We start from the raw sequence: 9,362 nt of genomic DNA, 5'->3' as shown, positions 1-9,362 counted from the left end.
GGCAACAAAAGCCAAAATTAACAAATGGGATCTAATTACACTAAAGAGCTTCTGCACAGCAAAAGAAACTATCATCAGAGTGAACAGGCAACCTACAGAATGGGAGAAAATTTTTGCAATCTATCCATCTGACAAAGGGCTAATATCCAGAATCTACAAAGAATTTAAACAAATTTCCAAGAAAAAAAACCTCATCAAAAAGTGAGTGAAGGATATCAACAGATACTTCTCAAGAGAAGACATTTATGCGGCCAAACATATGAAAAAAGCTCATCGTCACTGGTCATTAGAGAAATGCAAATCAAAACCACATCAAGATACCATCTCATGCCAGTTAGAATGGTGATCATTAAAAAGTCAGGCAACAACAGATACTGGAGAGGATGTGGAGAAATAGGAATGCTTTTACACTGTTGATAGGAGTGTAAATTAGTTCAACCTTGGTGGAAGACAGTGTGGTGATTCCTCAAGGATCTAGAACCAGAAATATCATTTGACCCAGCAATCCCATTACTGGGTATATACCCACAGTATTATACATCATTCTACTATAAAGACACATGCACACGTATGTTTATTGCAACACTGTTCACAATAGCAAAGACTTGGAGCCAACCCAAAATGCCCATCAATAATAGACTGGATAAAGAAAATGTGACACATAAACACCATGGGATATTATGCAGCCATAAAAAAGGGTGGTTCATGTCCTTTGCAGGGACATAGATGAAGCTGGAAACCATCATTCTTAGCAAACTGACACAAGAACAGAAAACCAAACACCGCATGTTCTCACTCATAAGTGGGAGTTGAACAATGAGAGCATGTGGACACAGGGAAGGGAACATCACACATTGGAGCCTGTGGGGAGGGGCTAGGGAAGAGATAGCATTAGGAGAAATACCTAATGTAGATGACAGGTTGATGGGTGCAGCAAATCACCATGGCACATGTATACCTATGTAACAAAACTGCACGTTCTGCATATGTATCCCAGAACTTAAAGTCTAATAATAAAAAAATTCATTATCAGGTTCTGATTGCCATTGTGCTCAGACGCTTGTATTCATTGACAGCACGACAATCTATAATAAATAAATAAGATGATTGTATTAATATTTTTTAAAAAATATTAATAAATAAGACTGCTAAGGACATGTGTCCACTCTGGTTTGCAAGCTACCCAGGAGCTCTGTGGTAGAGAACTTGAGCTTGGCCTGTTACTGGCATTTAAACATGTGCAGCTGGTAGAGTGAAATTTCCCAAAGGTCAAACTGGGGTAGAGGGGGGCGGATAGAGGGAGAAAGAGGAGAAGGAGGAGGAAGAGGAGGAGGAGGAGAAAAAGAAAAAGGAGGAAAAGAAAATGAAGAAGAAGGAAGAGGAAAAAGAGGAGTGAGGAGACAGAGGGGAGGAAGAAGGATGGGCCTTTCAGGCAAAGTCACTGTGCGTAAAAGACATCTGGTAGAGAAGGCTTTACTGAGCAGCAGAGCTGGGATGTTAGAGGATGCTGTAAATCCAGGTGGGAAATGAGGCTGCACTTGACCATCATTGTAACCCAGCTCTCTCCCTCACACACACACCCTGGGACTCTGGGAAGGAGAGAGCTGTGATATAAGGAAATGAGTATTACTAGGGACCAGCAGGTTAGCTGTGGGAATGCTTTTTCAAGTAGCTGATCTGAAGAAGTACATGGAAAGTTTCTGTTGGCATAAAAGTGAGAGAAGCCACAAAGGTATGCATGACTAATATATCAAAATCTAAAGTTCATCAAAATCGTTTCCTCTTCCTGGGTAACACTAGGATTTTCAAATACTTTAACTCCATTTTCCCCTACCCCTAATTTATATATTATAGTTGGCAATATTTTAATTATTTAACTACACAGAGCATAATTTTTATTTTACATATAAACAAAATATATTTTGTGTGTGTGTATTTGTAGTTAGTATTCATTTAGATTTATCTACATTTTTATTACTTTTCTTGTTCTTTAATTCTTCTTAGGTCTTCAAATCCAACATGTAAGATGATTACTTACTTTCTTCTTTCTGAGTTTTTCTTCATTGAGGTGATAAACTTTGTTTTGATCATAAAACAAAATTTTTAATCTTATTTGTAAATATCCTCTTGATATTAAAATTATAAGTTGGTTGTTATTTTCAGCACACTGAAAATATTCTACCATTTTCTGGTTTCCATTTTCTATTGAGAACTCAGCTATTAGACTGCCATTTCCTTGAAAGTAGCCTGTCTTTTTCTTCAGCTGCTTTTAATTTTTTTTCTCTGTCTTTGGTTTCCTGCATTTTTCATTGAAATGTTTCTATGTATGGGTTTCTTCTCATTTATCCCCCTATGGATTCATAGGCTTCTCAAATATAGACATTGTTATTTTTCATCAGTTCCAGGAAACCTCACCTAATCTCTTCAAATAGCATTCTGCCCCATCCTCTCTCTACTCTTCTTCTGGGATTCTATTTAAATACGTTTTAGACTTTCCTTCTCTGACCTCTATGTCTCTTATTCTCTTTCATTGTCTTTTATTATTTTTATTCTCTCTGTATTACACTCCAGGTAAATTCTTCTGACCTAATGTTAGTTTTCTTTTCAGCTGTGTCTAGTCTGTCATTAAATTCATCTTTTAAGTTTTCACTTTCATTTCTGTATTTTTCATTTCTAGAAGTTCTATTCACTTTTTTTCCAAATCTGCCATGCTGTTCTTTATAGTTTCCTACTTGCTCCCTACTTTTTCAAACTTATCTTATTCCTTTAAACATAGTAAACATATTGTTACATATAAAGTGTCTGATAATTGTTACATATAAAGTGCCAGTTTCTGAGGTTTTCATGGGTTTTTCCTGCTAGCTGTCTTTTCTGCAAGTTCTTGCTCCTGGTTCCCAGTTTCCCTGTGTACCTAATTATCTTATACTATGTTTTGGGTACTGTTGGACTAATTTGTGACCTTGGAAGATGATAACTTTCTTCAGAGACATTTATATTGCTTCTGCCAGCCACCTGAGATCATTACTGATTCTTAAACCAGGTTCAAGGTTTGATACTCTGGACATTCAGATGAGGAACACTTTGAATATAAATCTGTGTAAATTTGCTTCTGGATTACACTCACTCTGAGGGTGTGGTTTTTTGAGATCCTAGCTTTCTATATATGGGATCTCTTATCATACTCTCAACTTGTGTGGGTCCTGGGGTCCTTATCACCCCATGTGGTTCTTGCTAGAACTTGCAGATGCCCTTGAACAAAAGCCACTTCTTTTCTCATGAGCTTCACTGTATGCCCACTCTCCTTTCAGTTGGGCCTAATAAGTCCTTGCAATCTTGTCTTTTCAGTGCTTTTAAGAAGATGCTCTTGGCCAGGTGTGGTTGCTCACACCTGTAATCCCAAAACTTTGGGAGGCCAAGGCGGGTGGATCATGAGGGCAAGAGATCAAGACCATCCTGGCCAACATGCTGAAACCCCATCTCTACTAAAAATACGCAAATGGCCAGGCACGGTGACTCATGCCTGTAATCCCAGCACTTTGGGAGGCCGAGGTAGGCAGATCACAGGGTCAAGAGATCGAGACCATCCTGGCCAACATAGTGAAACCCCGTCTCTACTAAAACACAAAAATTACCTGGGCATGGGGTGTATGCCTGTAGTCCCAGCTACTTGGGAGGCTGAGGCAGGAGAATTGCTTGAACCCAGGAGGCGGAGGTTGCAGTGAGCCAAGATGGAGCCACTGCACTCCACCCTGGCGCCTGGCAACAGAGCAAGACTCTGTCTCAAGAACTATATATACAAAAGCTAGGCAGGTGTGGTGGTGAACACCTATGATCCCAGCTATTCAGGAGGCTGAGGCAGGAGAATTGCTTGAACTGGGGAGGCAGAGATTGCAGTGAGCTGAGATTGCACCACCACACTGTGTGACAGAGCAAGACTCCATCTCAAAAAAAAAGAAAAGAAAGAAGATGCTCTTTATATTTTATCCAGCATTTTAAGCTGTTTTTAGTGGAAGATATTTTCTGAATAATCCAGCCTGCCAAACTCAAATATTATTTAAGCAAAATGTATTATTCCCTTTTCTCCCAGAAGACCTCACTTTTGAAACTCAAAGCCTGTTTGCATTGCATTTCTTCCATGAGGCAATAAGCTAAAAATCTCTAAGATTAGGTGAGAAAGAGGCTATCAGATAACAGAAAGTACCCTCCTCAATGCGGATACTATCTTGAAAGATTTTCTACCACATATGGTAAGCTGCCTAACATGCTTTCCAGGACATAGTTAGGACTCAGTCAATACCATTTACAATAGTAAAAATCCACACCCTCACGGTGAGTGAAATCCAGAAGTATTCACTCAGCAAATACTATGATTACTATTTCTATATCCAAACTCACCTTGTTTAGGAAGCCTTCCTTTAATAATCTTGTCCCATTCTAATCTTTCTTTTACTCTATTTTCTCCATTTTTCGTTGTTGTTGTTGTATTTATTTATTTATTTTGAGACAGGGTCTTACTCTGTCACCCAGGCGGGAGTGCAGTGGTGCTATCTCCACTCCCTGCAACCTCTACCTCCTGGGCTCAAGCGATTCTCCCACGTCAGCCTCCCAAATAGCTGAGATTTACAGGCACATGCCACCATGCCTGGCTGATTTTGTTTATTTTTTGTAGGACAAGGTCTTACTATGTTGCCCTGGCTAGCCTTGAACTCCTGGGCTTAAGCTGTCCTCCTGCCTTGGCCTCCCAAGTGCTGGGACTACAGGCATGAGCCATCACGGCCAGCCTATCCAAGTGTTTCTTTTACCTTCTCGATAGCTTATTGATTTACTCTAGCACACTGATTTCAAATATGCACTATTTCTCAGGAAAAAGCAATGACTGAACATCCCCCAGAAGCCTTTGAGGGTGTCTAAGTCTTCTGTTTCTTTTTTTTAAGAGATGGAGTTTCACTCTTGTTTCCCAGGCTGGAGTGCAGTGGCATGATCTCAGCTCACTGCAACCTCCACCTCCCATGTTCAAGTGATTCTCCCACCTTAGCCTTCTGAGTAGCTGGGACTACAGGCATGCATCACCACACCCAGCTAATATTTTATATTTTTAATAGAGATGGGGTTTCACCGTGTTGGCCAGACTGGTCTCAAACTCCTGATCTCAGGTGACCCACTCGCCACCGCCTCCCAAAGTGCTGGGATTACAGGTGTGAGCCACTACATCTGGCCAACTATTCTGTTTCTTTGTCAACTCTAGTATCAGAATTATTTCAGCTGCAGGCGACCAAAGACTCAATTCAAACTCCATTAAGCAAAAAAGCCATTCTATTGGTTCACGTAACTAAAAAACCAAGTGGAAGGTCTTCAGCTACAGTTTGATCCAGGGTGCGATGAATGGTCTTGTCGGTCACAGTGTGCATTTTGCCCTCTGTTTTGGCTTCATCCTCAGGCAGCTCCACTCTCATGGTAGCATGCAGAATCTCCACACTTACCTCCTCACAGTTTTATTTTATTTTACTTAGATATTTTTTAGACTGGGTTTCACCATGTTGGTCAGGCTGGTCTTGAACTCCCGACCTCAGGTGATCCGCCCGCCCTGGCCTCCAAAATGCTTGGATTACAGGCGTGGGCCACTATGCCTGCCCCTGCTTTTTTTTTTTTAAACCTCCTTACAGTTTTAAAGACAGTGGGAAAGAGTTTCTAACTCCAGCAAAAGTCCCAGGATTCAGCCCATCGGACTAATTCTGTCAATGCCCACTTCGCTGTGGCCAGAAGCATTTGGCATGCTAATTGGCTACATCTGAAGCAGAGGTATACTTCACGGAGTATAGTATACAATTGAGCCCTTCTGAAAATCATGTGCTGCAGGTGAATTGGGAGAATTGAGGTTTCCGAGGGAAAACCTAGAAGTTTGCCAAAAGAGGGATAAATGGATAGTGGGTACAGAAAAGCAACAACTGTCCGTTACAATTCCCAATAGGTCACAGAAAAAGACTCAGTCGTGGGACCTGTGGCACAGACTAAATTGCATTAACAAGCTGCTGGTTCTGCCCAAGTGCTCGAGATATTTGTGCAGGCGCTGCTCTGTCCAGCCACACATGAATAGGACAGAGCAGTCGTGTCCAGTGACGGACATGAAGGCTGCTCTCCCAGCCTCCCAACTGCTCTGGCATAGGGGACCCTATTTGTGATTTATTCAGTAATGGGTCTCATCCAGGATACTCTCTTGGCCTCCTCAAGCTGTTTTTCCCTCCTTCTGATATAAAAATAACACTTAAACAGGATCCCCAACCCCATGTTCAAGACAAATCAGCTTTCCAGAGATGGCAGCCAAATTCACCCTAGGGTTAGGGTGCAGGGTCCTTATTATACACCCAGTCTGCAAGTAAGCCAAGAAGTAGGGTTTCAAGAAATACGATGCCGTGGCCAGAGGCTAAAATCAATCACCCAAGGAGTATGTATTACCCAACTGAAGCCAGTACCTTCTGCTGATTCGCCCTGCCAGAGGATGGATGGGGGCAGGCTTGTGGCCAGAGCAGGGTGGGAGATCTGAGAGGCAAAGGGCAGGTGCAGGGTCAGGGGAGGAGCAGGCAGAGCTCTTCTTGAAAACCGGGAAGTCACTATGCTTTTGGTGTTGAGCAGCACTGGTGTCTACCCCCAGCTGGAGTCCTCCTCCACCTCAACCTTGACGGCAGCAGGAGATGGCTCCTGAAGGGTCAGAGTCCTCCCATGCCTGCCTGCCTTTAGAGCCTCACAGTCGGAGGGCTAGAGGAAGCAGAGGTCTGTTCCTTCCATATAGCTTAGTGGTTATGAATGTGGTGCCTGAGTCTGGGTTTGATTCTTGGCTCCATCCCACTAGCTTTGAGATTTTGATCAAGTTACTTAATCTATTTATGCCTCAGTTTTATCATCTATAAAACTGTAATAGTAAAACTATTTTCCTCATAGGGTTACAAGGGATTACACAGGACACAGCATAGAATGTGTTTTGCACAGTGTGTCCTAGACACTAAGTATTGCATGAACATGCAGGGTCATTATCTACATAAGTAATTCCTAATCCTACCTCAATCCTGCAACGTAGATGTATTCATTAGAGAGAGGCTTGGCTGCTATAACAAAGGTTCAATTTGTCAGTTGTTTAAATAAGACAGAAATTTATTTCTCTCTAACATAATAATCCAGAGGTAGGCAGACAGGACAGAAATGAGGGATGTTCTACCATTTTCTTTTTTTTTTTTAAGATAGAGTCTAGCTCATTGCCAGGCCAGAGTTCAGTGGTGCGATCTTGGCTCTATGCAACCTCTGCCTCCCAGGTTCAAGCAATTCTCCTGCTTTGGCCTCCTGAATAGCTGGGATTGCAGGCATGCACCACCACACCCAGCTAATTTTTGCATTTTTGGTAGAGATGGGGTTTCACCTTGTTGGCCAGGATGGTCTCTATCTCCTGACCTCATGATCCGCCCACCTCAGTCTCCCAAAGTGCTGAGATTACAGGTGTGAGCCACCGCACCTGGCTTGTTCTATCAATTTCAAACCGCACTTTCCACTGTCGGGTTCAGTTTGCTGCTCCATGTCCCACCATCATATTGTAATTCTAGTCAGTAGGAAAGAATTCCCTTTCCTCCTCAGGGCACCCTTATAACATATAACATATATGCATATAACATTGCTGCTCAAATCTCATTGGTCAACCTTAGTCACATGGGCATACTAACTGCAAAAGCTGGGAAATATAATCTTCAGTTAAAATTGTGGCAATTTACTAGCAGCAGCAGAAGGGGAAAATAGATATTGTTTTGCCAGAGCCCACCCATCTGGCCATCCCACACACAAAACACGGTTACTGCCCTTCAAAAGGAGACAAGTCAGAGTTCCATCTTGGTATGGCACCCAGCTGCAAGCCCAGGCTATCTGAGGCAGGCAGTCCCCTCTTGCAGGTAGATGGACTCCCCATGGTCTGGTGACTTATAAACTAACAGGCAGATGATTTGCTCCTCCTACTTCCCATAGACAACAGGGGAGGAAGAAGAGGGTAAGCTCAATTAAAACGTCTACTCATGCTGGGCACCGCTGTGGTGCTGCAGTCCCAGCTACTGAGGTAGGAGGATCATGGAGGCCAGAAGTTTCAGACTAGCCTGGACAACACAGTGAGAGCCTGTCTCAAAAAAAAAAAAAAAAAATCCACTTGCAACTGAAAGAATGGCAAACACCCAGCAGCTGCTGGATCTTAATTATCAAATCTGGTTGGGCAGGAATGGCTAAGCCCCTTCTTGGCAGTGGAGTAAGTTCTTGGTCAGCACATTTGACCACCCCTGGTTCTACTCTCTGGGAAGATCTCCCCTTTCCACTCTCCTCTGTCACCTCAGGCTTTGCCTGCTGGGAGGCTCTTCCTTATCCAACATCCTCTGTCCTGCACTGGCAGACTTGTGCCTCTTGCAGCCCTTCCAACCTTCGCAGCCCTCTGCCTACTGGTGCGGATTTGGAGGGCTGGGAATAAAGTGAGGGGAGGGGTGTCAAACCAGGCTTTGCTGATCAGGTTTATGGTTTCTTTGCCAATACAACAACGCCCTCACAATCTTAGAAGACTTCTGATTGGCTCCATGTTTGAGTAACCACAGCCAATGCTCTCATGTAGACCTTATTTTTATGCTTGAATACTCTGGACTTGGTGTTCTTCCTACTCTCCTCTCTCTCAAATGGGTGGTGGTTATCTTGAGTCCATTTGAAAAAAACATGCTTGTTGTGATGGAAACTCTTTTATTCTGATCTCTGTCCAGTGAGCCAGTTCCCACTCACCGGTGAGCAGGATGTGCTTGAGAAAGGCTGGGGGCCGCAGGAACAGTCCTGGCCAAGGCTGTCCTCCCGACTCGGTCCTCCTCCACCCTCCCTGTAGGCAGTGAAGGCATATTGAGTGTTGATGGAAAACACATGCAATAAATTCAGCAAGAAATCCGTCAGTGCTTGGTTGAGTGTCCACTCCAGGGCCAGGGCTGGGCTGGAAGAAGCTGGAAGCAGGAGAGAAAGGGAGGGGCAGAAAGAGGAAAGCCAGAGCAGCTGGGTCAGCATTTCCGATCCGGACATTGACTCAGGCTCCGGGAATGCCAAGGAAGGGGGTGGGCAGCCACCAGAGCCAGGCTGGGATCCCATTGGCACCAGGGATGTCAGCACAGCACTGACAGAGGGATGGGGGCTGGGACAGCTGCACACCCAGGCATCTCTCCCAACCACAGGTGGAAACAGGTGTCTCTTCCCCTGTGGGGAGCTCTGACTGCTCCCCAAACCTTCGAGGTGATTCTCACAGCTCTTCACCTGCCTGAAACACCCACTCCACCTCCTCTACCTGAGAGAGGGACAGGCCCCAGGGACTCAAA

Source organism: Callithrix jacchus, chromosome 6 (assembly GCF_049354715.1).
Source record: "Callithrix jacchus isolate 240 chromosome 6, calJac240_pri, whole genome shotgun sequence".
In the NCBI taxonomy this organism is placed as follows: Eukaryota; Metazoa; Chordata; class Mammalia; order Primates; family Cebidae; genus Callithrix; species Callithrix jacchus.
The sequence above is the reverse complement of the archived record's forward strand: the minus strand, read 5'-3'. Positions refer to the sequence as shown.